At 34.2% G+C, this 21,133-nt stretch overlaps 1 protein-coding gene and 1 long non-coding RNA gene across 14 annotated transcripts in view; one reads left to right on the top strand and one right to left on the bottom strand.

The window, feature by feature from the left end:
* Nucleotides 1-21,133, top strand: part of LOC122516327 (zinc finger homeobox protein 3) — a 394,212-nt gene that overhangs the window by 240,684 nt on the left and 132,395 nt on the right. The window contains exon 1 of one of the 9 annotated variants that reach the window (XM_043634049.1): nucleotides 11,643-11,809. The exons of the other annotated variants lie outside the window; for them this stretch is intronic. The gene's annotated coding sequence lies outside the window, so the exon portion shown is untranslated. Of the gene's footprint in view, nucleotides 1-11,642; nucleotides 11,810-21,133 lie in introns of those variants that run through there. 9 annotated transcript variants of the gene reach the window in all.
* Nucleotides 2,400-10,153, bottom strand: LOC122516330. Of its 5 annotated transcripts, none has more exons than XR_006303541.1 (7): nucleotides 9,956-10,153; nucleotides 5,838-6,261; nucleotides 4,901-5,279; nucleotides 3,865-4,780; nucleotides 3,262-3,689; nucleotides 2,827-3,098; nucleotides 2,400-2,656 (listed from the first exon to the last, which is right to left on the bottom strand). It is a non-coding gene; the product is annotated as an uncharacterized LOC122516330 (long non-coding RNA). The 5 variants fall into 5 exon arrangements; XR_006303544.1 differs by having other exon boundaries at nucleotides 3,594-3,689; XR_006303545.1 differs by having other exon boundaries at nucleotides 5,089-5,279.

The raw sequence follows: 21,133 nt of genomic DNA, 5'->3' as shown, positions 1-21,133 counted from the left end.
GATCGTAATCAATTTGACGAACGAATGTTGACAGGAATTTTCTATCTTGTTTCTATTCCCACGATACATTTATTCCCTTTTTGTTTTTTCAATTATTATTAAAAAAGATCTGTCTTTTTTGTTTCCTCGTTTTATTTTTATTTAATTATACAGTTTTGTAACAGATACCCTGGTATTTCATTGGAAAGATCTAACAAGTGGTATATCAATGATCGTCGTAACTCTCGCAGTTAATTAAATGCAGATGTAGAATATAGTTAGAGAAAACGAGTTTAAAGTGAATAAGAAAGTAAAGCCGACCGTAACTGGGTATCACTCGACAAAATTCCCTAAGTCAAAGTTATCCAGCAGATATATCCAATGTATGTGTGTGTGTATATATATATCTATGTACGTATCTAATCCAATCATAATATTTCACGGTCTCGTCTTATAAGAATAAAAGGATTTGCGATATTTTCTAACATTTCTTAGAATCGTTGAAAATCTTTTCTTTTTCTCTTTTTTTTTTAAATAAACAACGTCATAGATAAATTTCTCGATAGAATAAATTCCAAATAGTTGGAAGTTGAGTTAACCTAATTGCATTATAGGAGAGAAAATATAGGGGGAAAAACGGGAAACTATTGGAGAATCATCTAACTGTTAGAGTTATGATGCCCATGGAGGAACAAATACGTGCCGCTCGTTCTCTATATTAGCATTTAGTAATTACCTTATCGAATGGATCGGCCTGTAGTACTCACTATCGAGCGTGTATCTCCGTTACGTCCTTCGCGCCTTGCATGGCACGCGAGCGATTATCGGCTTGCCCCGTTTCGTACTTATGTATAGATGTTCTACCAACCTACTACAACATCACGAAACTCCATTCCTTTTTCAAAGAAAGAGAAAGAGAAAGAGAAAATGAGAGAGAGAGAGAGAGAGAGAGAGAGAACGAAACTAAATTAATACCCTTTTTCGTCCTTTAATATTTCACTCATAGTCATTTTTCATAATTTCATTCGTATATTTTTAATGTTGTACAAAATAATATTTAGATAATTATTAAAATAGAAAATTATAAGTGGAAACATTTCAAATAGAAATAAAAATCAATTTTAATTTTATTTTATTATTAAGATTAATATCAATTAATTGTCAATTACAGAAAATTAATAATTACAATTTATAATATATATATAAAGTAATAAATTTGTTTAGAATATTTTAAAATTAATTAATACACAATACGTGTGAGAATTTGTGACCAATGACGTCATTTGTCCTTTCATTTTATCGTAAGTTATGAACGCAACTTTGAGGAAGGTCAGGGCCGTGCACTTCTCGGCCCCCAAACGATATCGTCAACGTGTACGTTTATGTACACATATATGTACCGTGAACACGCATGGTTGTATCAACCCACACACGCACGTACACACATATATACACATATTGTATATATGCGACTACGAACCAAAATACTCTTGTGAATCTCCCTCTCTCTCTCTCTCTTTCTCTTTCTATACCACCCACTTTCACATATATACGTTTATCCGTGTGTTCGCGAAAGCATACACGTGCCGTACGTGCACCTAAGTACATAAGTATAGCCATAACCGCCAACTTCGTGAATGGAGGAACGACGGTCGATCAATGCCCTCTCTTACGTTTATCTACAGCTTTTATGTGCGTCTCGATTCGCTACTTTCTCGTCCACTTCGTCGTTTTCGTCTTCGAACCAAGAAAACACGCGCTTTACTAGATCTTCCTATCAAAAATCATACGAGTTCGACGATTCCAACACGATACGTTGATCAAGAATATTATTTTCTTAATTCATTTTTATTTAGATATTTATTGATTTGGAAAATATGTTTTTTTTCTATCCATTGTTAACGTTTATTTAGATACATGAGATAGAAACAAAATATTTTATGCCTACACATTTTTTTATACTTTCTATTTAGAGTAATTTTTTTTTCTTACTATGTTAAAAATATTCTTTTTTGTTTTTTTTTTTTAATTTCTACTTTTCTGTTTCTATCAGTATATAAAAATATTTCCCCAAAATTTTTTTTATTAATTATAGAGGATTACAATTTGAATAATTATTGGGAATAAATAATTTTTACTTTTCACTCTTTTTCTTTTTCTGTTAATTATTATAAATTTTATTAATTATTAATGTATCTATTAATACTAAAAAGAAAAAAAAAAAATATCGTAATAACGTTTCTAAATTAATATTAGCGTCGAAATAAAAATTGCACGTGAAAATAAAAAAATAATAATTATATTAAAATAAAAAATAATAGAACATATATATACGTATGATATATTAAAACGATAAGATTAGGATCTCGGATGCATGCTCGTTAAACGTCTCCACACCTCTATAAGTAAGTACACTTACGTTCCTTCCACGAAAGGATTCTTTTAATTAGAATTTATTAGTCTTCGCCTCGATTGTCTTTACCGGGTAGGACCGGTTCGTTAATTACACGCTCGACACGACTCCGACATTATATGCAAATACTATATACGCGTTCGAATAGCATTATATTTACGCAACGTCCCAGGATAATAAGCGTCACCTTTCGTTGTATCCACCTTAACGTTCATTACTATGTTTAGGATAGACCGAGATGAAGCAGCACACACAGGTTTCAATCTCAATAAGAAAAAAAGAAAAGAAGAAAAAATTTCATACATTATATGTATATGTATATATTATATATATATATATGTATATATATATGTGGTATACTTATTAGAGATAAATGTATTTAAGTATGTTAGCGATCATCATTGGACGAGGTTTCGATCGGTAAAAGTACCTACCATCTATCCTTCGTCTATTCTTAGTATCATTTCTCGTAAGAATCATCATCGCCATAATTCACTTAGCCACGCCAACTGAAACTTCCATCGCAAATATTCTAAGAGTGTATGATTTAGATACTTTATCGGATTTTAACACCCTGTCCAAGGCATTATCGTTTAATTTTTTTTCTTCTTCTTCTTCTTCTTCTTCTTATGCTTCATCACGTCGATATAGGAAATGATTATTTATTGGTAATTATGCATCGGAAATGTGTATTCATGAGGCAACCCTGAGTTAAGGTTAACGTTACTTACACTTAGACGTTAATAATGTAATAAATAAAGGATGTAAATTAGGTAAGCATGACGAAATCAAATAGAAGAGAGAAAAGAGGTATAGATAATTCTAGACGACGGCAAAAAGAAGAATATAGAAATATCGGTGTCTAATACCTTTTCAAAGTAAATCTAAGTGTTCAAAGTTTCATTATTAAAACCAAATTCTAATAGTAATCGTAATAATAATTACGATGTTAATAGTTATCTCTTACTGTACGATATTGGTCAATAAAAGTAGTATCAAATGACGGACAATGGTCAATGGTGTACAATTGATTCATTGTCATGAACCATTCAACTTTCGTTTTTCGATTTATGTGGTCCATTTGTAGAATGCAGGCGTTGTCGTGAGTTTCCCTTCTAATTTCCTCCTCCCCCCTCTCTCTTCATTTTTTTATATATCTAACTATTTGTCTTTATTTTCATTTTGGCCTTTGAATGTTTACCGTTAATATGTCAAGGATTTGATCTCAGCAGGACAGTTTTTTGTTTGTGATTCTTCTAGCAGGTTCTACGTTGGACCTTACAAACTTTCCCAAAATCTAAAAGAAAGAAAAAAAACAAGAAAAACATTTTAATTAGTAAATCGGTGCCAACCGCAGTTGTTCCAAAGTGTATTTCTACTTTGAAATTCTCCGGTGTGAACAATTCGATCTCGCTCGTGATCTTCAACAGGTCGAACGTGTTTTTTATTTTTTTATCGTAGAGTATACCTACTTGAAAAATTTCACGCTCGAAGTATTCGATCTTCAACAAGAGAGGAATCCCTCTTCCTTTTTTTTTCCAAACTCCTGTCAAACCAAACTCTAAAGTATTCCCTTTTACGTCATAATCCTTTTCACAGATCATTTCTTAGATCATTTCCCCATTATGTTAAGAAAAATTGTCTTGACGGTTCAATCATGCGAGTTATACGCGAAGAAAATGAGAATTTTTTTTTTGGTTAGCTTATTATTATTATTATTATTATTATTATTATTTTCTATTCCCTGTTTCTTTTTCATAGATCCAAAAAGTTCTCATGGTTTGGTCCCATAAAGGGTGGCTATTTCTACTTGGAAGGGAACGGTCATTAAGGGATCTGGCGTAAACGCATGTTGCACGATGAGAAGGATAGACGCACGTCTTTTTTGATCCTTAGACGAAAGCAGCCTCCGAAACCACTCTCTAATTGCGACTAATTTCGTTAATTATCGTAGAAGCACCGTAACGTATAACAGAAAGGAACACGAACGAGGGTCCTCTAATTCGGGACTCTAACATTGTGTCTAGACCCCTTTAAACATCGTCGGCTTCTATACCTCTGTTCTTTCTCAAATTCTTCTTTAATCTTCTCCCATCATATTTATTTGTTGTTGTTGTTTTTATTGTTTTGATCTTTCTTTTTTCTTGCGTAGGGGAATTTATATTTGTCATCTTATAACACGTTCGTCAGATCGACTTTTATTGCATGTTGTTCATTTTTTTTTGTTTTTTTTTTTTCGATATTATCTCGATATCGTAAAAATAAGGAATAAAATTAACGACGATTAACTAACTCATTTGCATTCATAAATAGAGATTTTTTTCCATTTCGTTGATCCGAAATATTCTCTTATTTAATTTCGATTGTTCATCAATGAAATACGAAACGCTGAAAAGAGAGCACACACAACAATAAAAAAATGAAAGGCTTGTATTTTTAACCATCGCGTATTTGAAAGAGTAAATTAGAAATTACTTTGGATTTCATGGAAAAGAATTTCAAAACTACCTGTATAACTTTTTCGTCCATTGTATAAAAATGAATAAGAAATTCCTTCTGATGAATACAATTTTTAAAAGGTAAACTTTCCAAAAATAAATAATTATCTTATTCCCCATGGTGTTGGCGTCACCGTGCCAGCATGCACAAACAATAACTTTCCTAAAATAAAATCTATAGAAAATTTAATATTTTACCTGCCGCAATACTTTCCCTTATTTCTTTTCGGCAGAATGGAAAATCTTCCGACTAGAAAAAACCACCTCTAGTCGGATCTAATGGAAATTTCCAATTCTATTACAATCGTGATGTTGTTAATGGCGGCACCTGTCTACAAAAGACCAGCCTGCATTTGTCATCTTTTTCTTTTGATCGGCATGGAGCAACACTTAAAATATAAATTTTTCGAATATTTGTTAATTAATTTTCATGAAAAGAAGTTAACGATTAAAAATATATTATACAAAAATTAAAAAGAAAAAAATAATTATCAAATATCAATTATTTAATCGCGTTATTTTCTTTTTTTTTGGTAATTTTAATTATAAATTCGATAGAATTATCGCGAAGAAAGAAAAAATCAAATTATTATTCGTCGTATTTGATTAAGTCTTGCGTCATAGGATTGCTTGAAAATAAAGATGCAAGTACCGTTAAAATGGATGCAGCTTTTGTACATTTCTTTAGTCGTGGTAAACGGATTTCGTGCGATACGAATGCCGTGTAAATGAAGGTTTAAAATATATACCTGTCTCTCTCTCTCTCTCTTATCTAGACAAAATGATAATGAATGACTCATCCCATTCATTTTGCTAACAGGCAAACAAGATGAATGGACCAAAACGGGACAACCGAAGGGACGAAAGATGGGATAAAATGGGGGGAACGAACGAAACGAATGAAAGAAACGAAAGGGGTATCGTGGAAAATAATCGTAAGACAATACCTGAAAAGTAATGTAGTTCAAACTGGATCTTCTGGACACGATCCCGTTTCATTTCAAGTTCATCTCGGAGACGATCGTGAGATTCAAACAAAAAAAAAAAAGAAGGGAGAAATAGGGCTCGGTAAAGAGGAGGAACGTAGTACAGGAATGGGAAAACAAAAGTGTAACTGAAACGTCGGCAACCTTCCTATCCCTTTATGGGTGAGAAAGATAGAAGAAGAAGGGTTAAATGTATGACGACGCCTGGTTGTCTGTAAGGCTCGTTTCCCTTTTGTTCAAAAGTTGCACCATGAAATGTCCAGCAGTTATTTTTTTCCTATTTTTTTTCTTTTTTTTCTTATCTTCATTCATTCCTTTCCATCTTTCTTTTTTCTTTCCTCTGTCTTCCGAAGAATACCTAGCAGGATTCGTTCCCCAATGTCTTCTGAAAGATAAAAATGAAGGTAGAAAGCATTCAGCCCCGTTTCACCTGGCCTCGGCCTTGCTTGCGTGTATTATAAAAATCATTGAAATAAGGTACGAACGTGCTGCTTAGGGTAAAAGTTGGAAGAGAGAGAGAGAGAGAGATAACACGAGACAGTTTGTCCTTGGAAGTTGTGCAGCGGTTTTTACGCGTGCGGAACCACCGCACTCGATGCACACGCGAGTCAACCGCAACTACCCTTCTTACCACCCCCTTACGACCAGCAGTCTACCATGCACGCACATCCTTACCCACACGATTTTTCATCGAAGGACTATCCTATTCTATTCTGTCCTGTCTTGTATTGTCCTGTTCTGTCCTGTCCTGTCCTGTCCTGTCCTTTGGGAGGGCAATTTATCGAGGGTGAGGTCAGGTTTTTCTCATCGAGTTATATATGTCTTTTATTGACAGGTACGTTTACCTTGGGTATCTTTAGTTCATGATTTCGTTTGAATTTAATCAATTATATTCTGCGAAACATTAATAATTATTATTGACAATATTAAAATAAGTAAAATGTTATAGAAGAAAAAAATTAAATATTGAAAAATATAATATTTAATTAAAAGCGATTTTTATTTTATAGGCCCGCTAACAAAAATTAACGAAAATTCTATTTCTTTTTCGTATATACGGGTATAAACAAATCCTAATAGTATAAAATTAATTAATAACCTTCTTTTGATAAGTTGAAAAATTTACAAATTCGTTATTTACTTTAATCGAATAAATTGAACAGAAAAATGTGATTATATAATTAGGACAAAATCTGACGTGACGGATAAATCTTGATTACGTATCTTATACGCGTAATGTTCCTAGCTATAACTATGTTCGAATGTATGAAGAAAAATAATGTCGAGAAGGAAATGGCCTTACATTAGTTAGTAGAAAATGGCCGTTGGCACGCGAAAATAATAAAAAGAAGATGGCACATTGAGTTTAAATTGGAACGGGCTCGTTTGTCAGATAGTTATATGCTTGTTTATATACATAGTAAGGGGTTCGTTTTTTACGCATGTCTTTCCCACAGTTAAGAAATAAAGAAAATCGTTGACTACCGTGTCGTCGTCCGTTCTTTAAGATTTCTTCGTAATATTTCTCTCATAGTAAAACCTTAGCCATGATCTTACAGTGTCGTTCAGCGGCCGAGCGACGACAAGGAATGCACAAGTTGTTTTTTTCTTCTCTCTCTTTCTCTCTCTGGTTTTCTTTTTTTCTTGGCGTAGTAGAAATCGCAAAGCGTTTTGACGAGCTCGTAAAACCGACGCTCCGAGACGCGAATCATCCAAGTAAGCTCAGAACGAACCTCTCGCACCGATTTTCGCGCTTCGCGTGCACGAATCCGGCTGGTCTGACTCAAATTGAGCCATTTCCATGCGAGGAATTTATCTTCCACGTGAAGGAAGGAAGGAAAGAGAGAAAGAAAGAAAGAAATAGAGAGATAGAGAGAAAGAGAAACATGAGAACCCATGGTTGGTAGAAAGATCCTCTCCTTGGTGTTACGTGTAGAAATATACAACATAACAACAACAACAACTACAAAGGACAATCGCGTAACTCCTGAAGAAGTAGAAAAGGGAGAAGAGGGAGAAGAAAAAGAAAAGAAAAGGAAAGAGGAAGAATAATAAAAAAAAAAAAAAGAGAAAAAAAAATGATCTATCTCAAGATTTATATCCGCGGACTCGAAGAAAATGATGGCCTCGCGAAGAAAACAGTAGGAGAGAATCGGGGATTGGTTTAAAAGCGATTTTACGAGTTTCCCCTATTTTTGAGGGGCGGGAAGGAAGAGGGTTGGAAAGCACCTGGCCCTTAAAAAGCCTTCCCACTTTTAAATCTCCAATGCGTAGTAAAACTGACCAGCAAAACTAGAAAAGAGGCAAAAAGAAGAATAGATCATCTTTCTTTCATTTCAACCATTCACGATTCTTTCCCTTCGTCTTCTGTGCTGTACTAGATTCTTATTGCTTATTCCACCTCTTTCTTACTTCTTACAACTATTTCAAACCCCACCTTCGTCCCCCACTTTTACTCATTCTCGAATGACTTCCAATTGGTTGATACGCGATCTTTTATATAAACTATAGGGCAAGATATAAAACGAAAGAGAGAAAAAAAAGAAGTAAACTTACCTCGGTAACAATATGTAATTGTTGAAAGAACAAGTTACTGTTAAAGGGTACCGTTCGAGTACAAATTACCCCTCTACCCTAACTTCGGATCCCCGAGGTAACGCGCGACGTTGTCATCGAAATACAAAGAAGGGTTGGAAAGAAAGTAAAAGAGAAAAAAAAGATAAAGAAAGATAGTAAGTAAGTGTGTGTACATACGTGCGTCTGTGCGTGCGTGCGTGCGTGAGTGCGTACGCGCTTGCGTGTGTATATGTTCGTGTGAGAAAGAAAGACACGAAGCTTTGTAATCGAGTGGAGTAAGGCAGCTCATTCTAAACTTTATTAATCCCATCCTGGGTATTCTAGATTACGAGCTTGTGTGTATCCCGAAGAGTATGTCCCCTCTTTGTGATAAAGGATCCCACAGTAACCTAAAGTAAAGAAACTCCATTTCTGTGTGGCCTCTTATTCTCCATGCCACCATCTTATATTCTTCTTCTTTTTCAAATTATTGGCCCTCCTCTCGCGGTCACCTTTCCTTCTTCCCGGTCGTTTGCACAAATAGGCATTTCGTTGAAAACGACGGTACAGTACGACACAATGCTCATCGTCATTGTCTCCAAGAAAGAAAGAGATATATACACACACATGCAACGAAAGAAGGACCACTGGTACTTTGTCGCAATCTTTTTAATTTATCGAACGACCATTCTCCTTTACCTTTCTTCCTTTCTTTCTTTCTTACACACACACGCGCGGCGCGTAACTCACCAAGGCGACTACTTCCTCGTTTCGTATAAATCGAGTGGAGTTTATGGAATCTTATCGTCCTTATTTCCACGATGAGAGGGTAGAGAGAAAGAGGATCGACATTGTTAAAATTCATTTCACGGATGTCTCGTTTTGAAGGAGGCATTAATAATCTTTCCCATCTTGTATCTAGATAACGATCACAAAATAACTTCCACACACCTTGGAAAAAAACTAAAAAAAAAGAAATACAAAATAAATTCAAAATAAATCAAATGAGAATGAGAATGAGAATGAGAATGAAAAAGAGAATGAGAAAGAAAAAAAGATTGAGTAAGTACTAAATTCCACCGACGGATATAAGCAGAACAGAACCGTCTCTTCCTTGTCTTCTTCTTTCCTACCTTCGGAAATCCTGGATCTTCGATCGAGTCGCGTGAACGATACGATACGTCCGGAAAAGTAAACGATGAGACGAGTAGGAGGAGGAGGAGGAGGAAGAGAAAGAAGTAGAAGAAGAAAAAAAAAATAAAAGAAGGGTTGTCAGCGAAAGAGAAATGATGCAAGAAGCTATTGGAAAGATAGTAGAGTAAGAAAAGTTTATCGAAAAATCACGGATAAATATTTTTCTATCCTTCTAAATCTTTACCTTTGTATTATCAGCAGGCAGCAAAGCAAAAGCAAAGTAGCAAAAATATATATAATATATAATATAAGGAGCAATAGCAAAATAAATAATTAGAACAAGGAACGAGTGACAGAAGGAAGCTGAATACGGAGTATCAGGAACGAACATCGCTACTTGACCGCCGTGACATCCCTAGTGTGTCAGTCTTCTGATAGTTGTCTTCTTAGATTCTGCGCGAACAACGTTAGTCCGCCCTGATGCTGTTAAACCGGTGCTGTAGCTGCTGCTGCTGCTGCTGCTGGTGATGATGATGCTGGTGCTGCTTGCTGGGCTAGCAGCTAGTCGCCCCTGATAGAATACGAGCGCGATAGCGGCGGCGGCGGCGACGAGCAAGAAAGCGCGCGCGCTTCTTTTCTCGTGGTGGGGATGCGATATTATTCGGTTGGAGTAGGAAAGATGTTAAAGCGCGAGAGAAACAAAGATGTTCCCCCACCTAAACGCAATAGGAGGCCACGCCTCGCCAAGTCAAGTAGGTGTTCCTCCACCAGCATATACGAACGCAGTGGGGGTTCGATAAACGCGACGCGTTCTCCCTGCTCGTATCGGAGTGGGGATGACCGAGAGTGGGGGAAGCTTGATAGGCGAGCTGATCCACGGACCGCGCGCCACAGGGGGAGGGGGTCGAACCGCCGGTTCGGAGGGGCGGGGAACCCAACAGTTCGGCAGCGCGACCCGACGTGGGCACTTCGCTGTCCGGCCTTTCCTTCTCATTAAAATATTATTCCGTGCGTAGAGAGAGAGGAGACCCGCGGTCACAAGAGCGCGGCGAGAACCCTCGCCGCCCGTTATCACGCCACGGAACAGCCAACGCATTACTCTCTCGCCACCCCCGTCGTCGTCGTCGTCCTCGTCGTCGTCGTCGTCGTCGTCGTCATCGTCGTCGTCGTCGTCGTCGTCGTGTCGTTCTTCTTACCTAAGTCGCCGATTATTCTACTTATTTTCAACGTGGTGTCATTAAGTTTCATTACCGGGGGTGCTTTTATACACGAACGTGCCGGATTATTGACATACTGTTTTACAGTGCAATCAAGTACATACACACACATACACTAACACTACACTCTCTCTCTCTCTCTCTTTGTTTTACTATTGTTTATTTTGTTATTCTACTGTTTATTTTATTTTATTCTCTTCTCTCTCTCTCTCTCTCTCTCTCTCTCTCTCTCTCTCTCTCTCTCTATGTATATATATCTATATATATATGTATACATAGTATGTATTTTTTATTTTTTTTCACTTGTCACATACATTCACAACACTTCACATTATTTAAACAAGTTATCTATCTTCAGTGTTTTCCATAAACGACATCCTATTTGAGATCAAGGATTCACGAATATTACGTACGCCTACCAAGAGAGAAAGAAGATATAAACGTGCTTGCCATAGGTGTGTTCTTGTCAGTGTTCCTATTAAAACTACTACGAATGATATTCGAGTAGGTGTGACTTTAACGTGAAATTCATTTGTGTTTCATTGGAGGACTTTCAAATGAGAAGAAAAATAGGAAAGAGAGGGAAAGGAGAAGAATCACCTGCTGAACATCCCTACCAATTTTCTAAGTTTCTAAGGATTTAAGGAATCTACCTAAATCTCTATTGTATTTTTGGTCACTATAAGCTACGCCTCAAACAGAAAGCCCTTAGTTCCATTTTCGTGCTGTAAAGAAATAGACGTGGATTGTGCATTCTCTATATTTTTTCGAAAATTTTCGGAACTTACTTCGAAAAAGTTAATTTTTAAGTTTATTTTAAAATTTGTAAAATACTACAACTTTACGTACATATAAATTATTTACATATATATATACATATATATGTACATGTGATACACGTGGGTAATAATTAAAAGTGTATGAAGAAGAAATCTATGTTCCTGTATTAAGACGAAAATTAATGAGGAAAGAGAACACGAAAGAAACCCATACGAGAAATAGGATGCATTCAGGATATGAACCCAGGTACGTGTCCATAATAGTGATTCCATTGAAGTTGTTCGTGTCCAAAGTGTATCTTCAATATTTGAAGCTAAAGTTTGGGGGAAATTTGATTTTAAAAAATAATATAGTTGAATTATGGTTCAAAAATTTGGTGATAATTGTGCAAATATTGTGAACGTTTTTTGATCGTTCGATTAGGGAATAATTTAGTCCTCAGTGATGTGATTTAAGATTTTTCAAAGTGATCAGATTTTGAACAAAAAAATGGAAATAACAAAAATTACTATCTTAAGAAAAATAGATTTTGATGTTTTATTGCTAGAATCCAAGAATAGGCGCTATATCATTAACAAAAGAAATTCAAAATTTTCTTCCCTTTCGACCTTCATTAATACAGCAATTTTACCTGTTGCAAAAAGATATAAAGGAGAAAAGAATGAAAGAAAAAAAACAAACCCCATTGATATTTTCAAAAGAATTCAATGTGAAACTAACAATAAATAACGTAAAATTTCTATTATGGGGGGAAAACAAAAACGTCTTTGTTTTTCGAACGATTCGTCGTCAAAATATCGAAATATCGAAATCATTTTTGAGGAACCTCAAGTTGTGTTTCGTAAGGATCAGGTAGTAATCGGTACGCGTTTTCGTGCACTCGTAAGTGTTCTACGAAATGTCTATACTTTAGTTAAAACGTGCGTGCAAGTTGCGAGAGAGATAGGGAGAGAAAAAAAAGAGAAAGAGAGAGAGAGAGAGAGAGAACAACCAACGGTGGAAACGCGTGCGACACGCCAGATTTCGATTTCGAGAGTAGATAAGGAAAACCGGTATTATGGTTCTCCACTCGAAGTGAACCGAAGAAGGCTCGCGCGCGCACTCACTAACACGTTGTGATTTAGATATCACAAGCTTTTGTTTATCAACACGCCAAAGAAAAGAGCAGGAAATTCGAAACTCCTAACACCTTTTTTACTTTCTCTCTCTCTCTCTTTTTCTTATCTTTTTTACCTTTCTTTTTAATACGCGTCTATTTTGATTTTTTTCGTACCATCTTCTTCTTCGGTTTCTTCGTTTCACTAGGAATATTATTTTCTATTTATTCTCGATCGTTATTCTTTCCTGCTGAATTCATCATCATCTTCATCTTCTCATCGTCGTTGTCGTCGTCGTCGTCTAATCGAAATATTTCTTACTAATTCGAGAAATTTTATCTCATTTACTTCCGATTTAACCAACTGTGACTAACGTATATCTTTATATTATTTTTCCGATTATCGAAAATGTGCTTTTCAGATCTTTATATTTGTTCGAGACATCGTAATAATTTTCAAAACGTTCTTTCCTTTATCTTTTTTTTTTTCTTTCCGATTAGTTCCGTTTATTTAAATTATATGACTTTACAACTGACCATCTGCAAATGTTTGAAAAATAAGAAATACATTTTGTGTTCAATTATTTCCGTTTTCGGTTTAACTATAAACAGATGCAGTTTCTACGAAGGGACAAAAGTTCAAGAAATTCTTTAAAACTAATACTCCTATTGTATTTTCACGCTTTGTCTAAATTTTAGTCAAATAGCAATAACAAACAGGTGTAGTCAAGATGTTAAAATCTCCAACAAGTGTATTCGACGATATAACCAATTTTTCTCAACATTTTTCTACCTGCTCCGTTTTTGTGTTTTTTTTTAATTGTAACAGTGAGTGAAATTTGTGCTACAAATGTGTGTGTGTGTGTATTTAATCGACACACATTTTATCTTGAGAACATTTTCCTTAACTATAAACGTTCTCTTTTACAATCTTGTTATTACAATTCGAACTACGTTCTAAGTTTGAAAATGGTGGATATAATATAGTGTATATAGATGCACCTTTCGAGGTTAATTAATCGCGATTAGGTGAAACACGTATGCCAGTTTCTCGAGAGCGTGTACACCACTAACGTTGATTAATTAAAGCCGCCGTGATAGACGCGAAGAACTCGGCAAGCTTTCTCGAAAGAAAATTGACCATTGCGAGGTCAACGATATCTCTCTCAGCAACGTTTTATTTCTTGCTCAGAGTTTGACGAATCCTGTTCGTCCTTTTCCTCTCTCTCTCTCTCTTTGTTTCTTATTTTCTTTTTTATTTAATTATTTCTTTCTTTTTTTTTCCTATTACACCCTCTTTATCTCTATCTCTCTTTCTCCCTCTCGTAATTTCTTTTTATTTCTTTAAATATTTATATACGTCCGTCTCTTAGTTTTCTACGAGTAATTAATCGTGATTGATATACATCACCGTTTGTGCCACGTCGGATAGAGCAACTATCATTCTTGTCTTCTTTGAGAATCATAAAAAGGCTATTTTCAAATGGATAACCGCACTTACTATCTTTGTATGTATAGATATATGTTAGCGTAGTGTACAGGTACTGTCGTCTCGCTTAGAAACATAGAAAACGTTTCTTATTTGCTAGCAGTCAAATACTACTCCGAAAAGTATCTTTCAACGAGACTTGCTATCTTTCCTCAGAGTTTCTCAACCTGTGTTACCACCGTGGTAAATTAATAATGAGTCGTGAAATGATAGGCTGCTACTTGACGTCTTTAAAACGAGGATTATTATAGTAATAAATATATTTTTCGAATGTGTCTATCACACTTTTGGAAGGAAAGAAAAAAAATGTCTACACTAAGTTTGCGAAACTCCGATTTTATACGTGTTTAACGTGCAAATCGTGTTCCGAGTGTGTTTACAAATTTTATTCAAAGTTTTTAGTAAATTTTAACACGAATTTATTACAAACCATTTCAATGTTTTTCTACGATACTTTTTAACAAAATAATATAATAATACGCCTTATAATAAATATAAAAAAATAGGGAAGGGGGGATAAATAGTAAAACTTACGACAAATATGCATTAGTTTACCTTTCCTCTCCCCGAACATTTTTCTCATGGAAGTGATAAGCTTTTATAAAGGTGAACGTTGTCGCAATTTGTTTGCCGGAAAGGAGTGAAAAGCGGGTGGTGAGAAGGAGACGGACGTTCCGGATAGAAAGAGAGGGGAAGAATGAAAAAAAAGAAAAGAAAAAGAAAAGGAGGGAGACAGGAAATGTTCTCCGGGGACTAATTAATCGTGACCGGTAGTAGGACTACTATGATTCTCTTTATACGTGGAAATGGCATCGAGCGTGCTTCGACTTAAAACTCTTATAGAAAATAACTTGACTTTATTTTACTTTACTTTACTTTCTACCGAGATAGTAGTTCTTTCTTTCTTTCTTTCTTTCTTTCTCTCTGTTCGATTTTTATGTACTTTCCTGTAGACGCACGCGTAATTAAAATTTCGCGAGATGTGTGCGATTGATTATTTCGTAAATGTCGATTAATTAAAACGACGTCCCGCTGTGTGAGTTCTCGTTAACGATTTCTTTTCGTCGAAATGAGAGGTATACGCGAAAAGGGGATGCAGAAAAAATATAAATGCACGATAAAGGGAAACAAGGAAAAAGGTGTTCGCATTATAGTTTTTATCAATAATGAGATTCTTGTTCGAAATATTTCTTTTTTTGTTTCTTTTTGATTCGGAATAAAATTGTAATTCGATTATTTGTCTAATATTTCTTTCGTGACTGTAGTGGTTTGTTTTTTCCATCTTTTCCGTAGGAGGAAATCATTTTTCGTTTCGAAAATCGTGTTTGTTGAGAGGTTAAAAGATTTTAAGTACTTTAACACGTTTGCTCTCGCGCACGACCATACGAAAATGTTGAATAATCGGTAAATTTTAACGGCTCACTCAAAAGACTCTCGATATATATTATCGTGCCGATAGGTTGTACGGAAAATCATGTTACCGTGTAGAGCATGTTATCGTAAAGCTTTGCGATATATAAGTTCCCTCGTGTGTGTATTTATGTGTGTGTGTGTGTATTACATGTATACACATATGCGGAAGAACTCGTGGAGGGCTTGACACGCCGGCAATTAAAATAGTAATAATTTATTATCGCCTTTTGCATAACTCCGTATGTATGCACGCGAGAGTAATGACGCGTGGGCACGAACGTTGCCTTTAAAGACAATTAGAAAATATTACATCAAGGTGAATAGAAGTAAAAAAAAAAGAATAAGAGAGGAAAGGAAAAGAAAAGATTTCGTCTATTGAGAATCCTATGATTTTATTTTACCACCTCCCCCCACCTCTCTTTTTTTGTTAAATTATTTCATTGATTTTATCGTAGAATTACTAAGGAAGGAAGAAAAGATTTGTCAGTGTGTGTTTCTGCAAGTTTATGTCAAGTGTGTATGTGTATGTGTGTTTGCAGGTGTAAGTTTAACTGTGTACGTGTATATAAGTGCTGCTCGGTTGGAATCCGACGGGAACCGTGCGTTGAAATCTCCAAGGAAACCAACTCTTCGCAGAGAAATTCGTCGAGAATATATTTTATCTTTTTCATTTTAAATGAAGTTACAGTGTAACGCCAATTTTCTTACAATCGAGACTTGTTAATATCTGTATTTTGTAATGTATCGAATGGTTCATTACTGAAAAAAGAAAAGAAAAAAAAAAAAAAGAAAAAATATTCGATCGATCGATGTTTCTCAACTTATGGGCCGTGGTAAATTTTTAATATAACGCGAAATGATGATGATTTAATTATTTAGAAATTGTCCGAAAGTTTTTCGTCGAATATTCTTCAGCGAAAATATTACAATAACACGGAATCGTAGTTTAAAAATAATATACAATAAAAAAAATTATAATAACTTATACCTGTGCTGAGATGAAGAAAAAAAGAAGCGAGGGATTAACTCGTCCTTAAAAATATTTTATATTTTTAAATAAACGAAACTAAAAGAAGGAAGAAAATAAATAAAGGAAAAGGAAAAATATGAAATAAAATAAAATAAAATAAAATAAAATAAAACAAAATAAACTAAAATAAAATAAACTAAAATAAACTAAAATAAACTAAAATAAACTAAAATAAACTAAAATAAAATAAAATAAAATAAAATAAAATAAAATAAAATAAAATAAAATAAAATAAAATAAAATAAAATAAAATTGACATCGAAATGAATTGTATCAACTCCAAGAAATATTTTTCGAAAGTCTAATCCTCGACTCGACCCTATAGATTTTTTTTTCGTACGAAAGGTAAATTAGTCTAGGGGCATAGTGATTTCAAAGAAAAGGATCAACGATGGACGTAATCCAGTTATCTCGACCGATCGGAATCCATTAAAACGGCTATGCGATGGCTTTCTCTATCTTGTAACGATCGGTCATTTAATGGACACACTGCAAAGTGTTTCGGATTCGGCTCGGTTTTCTTTGTATCTCTTATCTTTCATTTCTTTTAACTTTTTATTCTTTAATTTCTTTTATGGGATTCCTCAAGGATTCAATTAAAATTGAGAACATTGTTTTTTGTTTTGTTTTTATTTTTGGTTTTTCTCTTAAAGCGCAAGTAAAAATTGTAATTGTAGTTTATTTTATTCGTGTTACGTCGTTTTACATTTGTTAACCGACAGGTAAAGACGACGAGCATGATCCTTTTCTTTTTTTCTTTTTTTTTCTTTTTTGCGAAAAAAGAAACAAACGGGAAAGGGTAGAAGATAAAAAGTTTATAAGGGGGGAAAAGGTAGATCGGATAAGGAGGGGTTTTTAAAAGCGCGAAGAAAGTACGAAGGTATTAAAGTTGTATCCTCCGACGTTGGAATTCGAGTCCTCGTGTGTTGTTCCGCCCCCGCCTTCGGAAGAATTCGATTTTAATTCCTAAGCATCGAAGGTCTCCTTTAAAAAAAATTTTAACCGGTCGTGTGTATGTACTTTATGTATATGTAAATATATACGTTATATACTACTACGTATCTGTATGTATATTAGTGCATTCGATGTAATATATAGATAGATATACATATACGTGTAAGCGTGCCTACATAAGAACCAATATGGCCGATCGTTCTCTTCCATAGAATATCTATAGATATTTGCCATACTCTGTGCAAATGGCGTACCGGTGATACGTTCTAATCTACCAGCAAATATTCGATACGAATGTTACGCATTAATCGACGTGATACTCTAATAAAAACAATTTATATTTACTTTAATCTCTAATCGAATTTCGAATTAACATTTTCTCTCTTTCCTATTAACATCGTTACTTTTATTAATACTTTTATCACGTGTTATTATCCTTTTTATCTATCACATTATTGTATTCGTTTTCTTTGCATTAAATATTATTCTCAAATTTTGTATTTAGAAAGAATATGAAAAAGATAAAAGAAAGAAATGAAATAGAATAAAAAAGAATCCTTTAATCTTACCGATCTAACGAAAATTTGCATGAATAAAACCGAAATGAAACGGAGTACTTCGCAAATTGTAGTCCAAAGTTTTAAGAGTTCGCATGGTGGTTCTTTCCGGAAAAGATCGTAAACGTTGTCCCCTCGCTAGTGATTAGTATTTTTCATTTCCACGACATCTCAAAGTATTATCTTTCTGTACTTGAACAACGAGCTTATCCTCCGTCGCGTTACCCTGTTATTACGTACACGTATTAAATCCACGTAATTACAGATATTAGATTTTCTAATGGCAACGTAAACTATCCGTAAAAGCTCTCTGTTTAGGCCGATCGCGAAACGTAATTACTATGGGAAACTTATGCTCGTGTACTTACTTCGATTTTGATTTTGACGGCAATTAAATGTAGGTAGTTGCAACCATTTTATTTTTTATTTTTTATGTTTTCTCTTCTTTTTTTATTTTTTTGTGTGTCTATGCGTATGGGAAAACAGTAGACTTTCGCGAAGAAATTGACCCGAAGGGTTCAAAGGTTGGATCAATCCGTTCGGAAAACGAATACCCCAAAATCGAGTCACAATCATCCGGTCCGTAATGTGTTTTTCACGAATCCCCCTACGCACGTATCTAAATATTTGTAATTTTGAATTAGGGGTAGTTGGAAGAGGTGGCACTTTAATAAGATTTAATTGACATTAAATATTAAAATTTAATTTAGATATTAAAATCGAAGTGTATTATTTTAATAATTGAAATAATTTCGAACTAAGAATTATTCAAGGTTTGGTATTAAAGTTGCAAATTTGAAAAACGAAAGCACAACGAATACACGAAACATAAAGATCCCTTTTGAAGAATTCGAGTAGCTTTCTTTTCTCGAGTAGCTTGATCTGATATTCATAAATGGAGGAAAAAGGGTGGCTCCGTCTCTCGTGCCGAAAATTTGCATTAAACTCGGGGAAATATATTCGAGAAAGGGGTCGAGTGGAACGTGGCAACGTGTGCGGATAGGTTAGAATATACAACAAAAAAATATATTAAATAAATAAAATGAAAGAATGTATGGGGAAAAGGGTGAGAGGGGGGAGGAGGTTAGAGATGATCGGTAATTCTTTCTTGTTGCATTATTCGAGGATCCAAAGTAACCTTCTCTTTTCTAAAAAGGGAACAAGCGTGCAATATGCACGTGCCGCTTAAACATTTTCTTTGAACCATACTTGTCTATATACATATCCTAATCCTATTTATTATCATAAACGATCGAACATTTGAATTTTGCGTCAATTTATTTTGACCGAAATTGTCGTAGTTGAAAATTAATTTCAATACATATTTTTTTAACGTACGAACGACGGAAAAATTTTGACGAATATTTTTGTCGTTTGATTTCAATTGACAAAAGAAACGTTTGTAAAATTATTGAATTGTTCAGAAAACTGTTGTGCCGCCGCGATTATTTCTAATGAATAAATTTAATTCGTATTATATTATTTTTATGGGAATATTTTTTGGACGATAAAAAAGTAATTTTTGTAGAAAATGAAACAATGTTTATAGTTGAGATTAAATCTCATGGTATTGGATATCATGGATATCTCATCGATCCGATAAATAAATCGGAACGAATTAAGAATGCTACGAGAGAAAGAGAAAAAAAAAACAAAAACAAAAACGAAAATGAAAAGAGAAAGAAAGAAAAAGAAGGGAAAGGGGTGGAGTGAGAAAAAGGAGAAGTAAGGAATTCGAAAGATCAGTGTCGTGGATGCTGTTAGAACGACGTGTAGTTGTCGAGATTCCGTGCTCTTCCCGCGACCGAAGGTAGAGAGGTCAATACCGAACTACCACGAAAAGTTCACGACCAGTGTAACGGTTATAATCATTGGTTAGAAAATAGAGGTATATACCTATCCATTCGGTTAACAGAACTCTAACGATCGAACGATGTAACTTAATTTGCCGTAACGCGTGAAACCGTTGTAAATACAAGACCCGAGAAGTGTAATCACGTGACGTTTCTCTCATTGTAGTTACATGTATAGTATATTCATGTGTAATTTTTAGACGGTGAGAAAACATTCTATTTTCTTCATAAAATTTCATTACACTCACCCCCCTCCTATTAAAGAAAATCGTTGACGTTTATCGAACGAATATTTTCATATTTTTATAATCGGTGTCCGTTGTAAGATATTACAGTGCAATACTGATCAGTATTACGTAATTTAATATACAAAAATCGTATATTTATTATTGAAATATTTGTAATATTCATGCTCGAGGGATTTTTTTTTTTTTAATTCGTAACAATTGTTTTCTCCGTAACAGTTTTGGTCAATGCTTGTAATAAAATATTAATATTTAATAGTAATAAATGTTGCGTGCGAGCATTATTTAACCTTTTCGTTGCTAAGAATTCAACAAACAAATTTCTTAACTAATGTAAGATAAAATATATCAGTATTTACATTTATTTCAAATACAAATTATTATTTATACTTAAGAAAATATTCATGTAATACTGATCGAATAAGCAGAATAATTAATATAGCAGAATAATAATTATTTCTTTCTTGTTTCTTTTTTTGTTAAAAGAATTTCAAAATCCGACCAAAGAAAAATGTTTAATTTAGTAGAATCTTTATCAGAAAATTAGTAACTCGTGTTAGGTGTTTACTTAAAGAACTAACAGAAGAAAGTCGTGAATATGAGTGAGATCACGCATTAGGTGCCTTTATGTCGACACAATGCTGTTTATTATCATAATCTATTATCGCGGCTTAACCGAACGTTCCTATAACGTGTTTGAAATGTTTCTTACCACCCTTTAAGGGAATTGTCCCATAATTGGATTATATTTTTCTTTTCTCTCTTTCTCTTTCTCTTTTTTAAGATTCAATACTCGATCATCATAATTCAAAATAACTATAATTATAATAATAATAATAATAATAATAATAATAATAGTGAAATAGTGAAATAGTGAAATAGTGAAATATTAGTGAAATAGTGAAATAATAGTGAATAATAGTAATATAACGA

Source organism: Polistes fuscatus, unplaced genomic scaffold, assembly GCF_010416935.1.
Source record: "Polistes fuscatus isolate 324 unplaced genomic scaffold, CU_Pfus_HIC Scaffold2, whole genome shotgun sequence".
In the NCBI taxonomy this organism is placed as follows: Eukaryota; Metazoa; Arthropoda; class Insecta; order Hymenoptera; family Vespidae; genus Polistes; species Polistes fuscatus.
The sequence above is the reverse complement of the archived record's forward strand: the minus strand, read 5'-3'. Positions and strand labels throughout refer to the sequence as shown.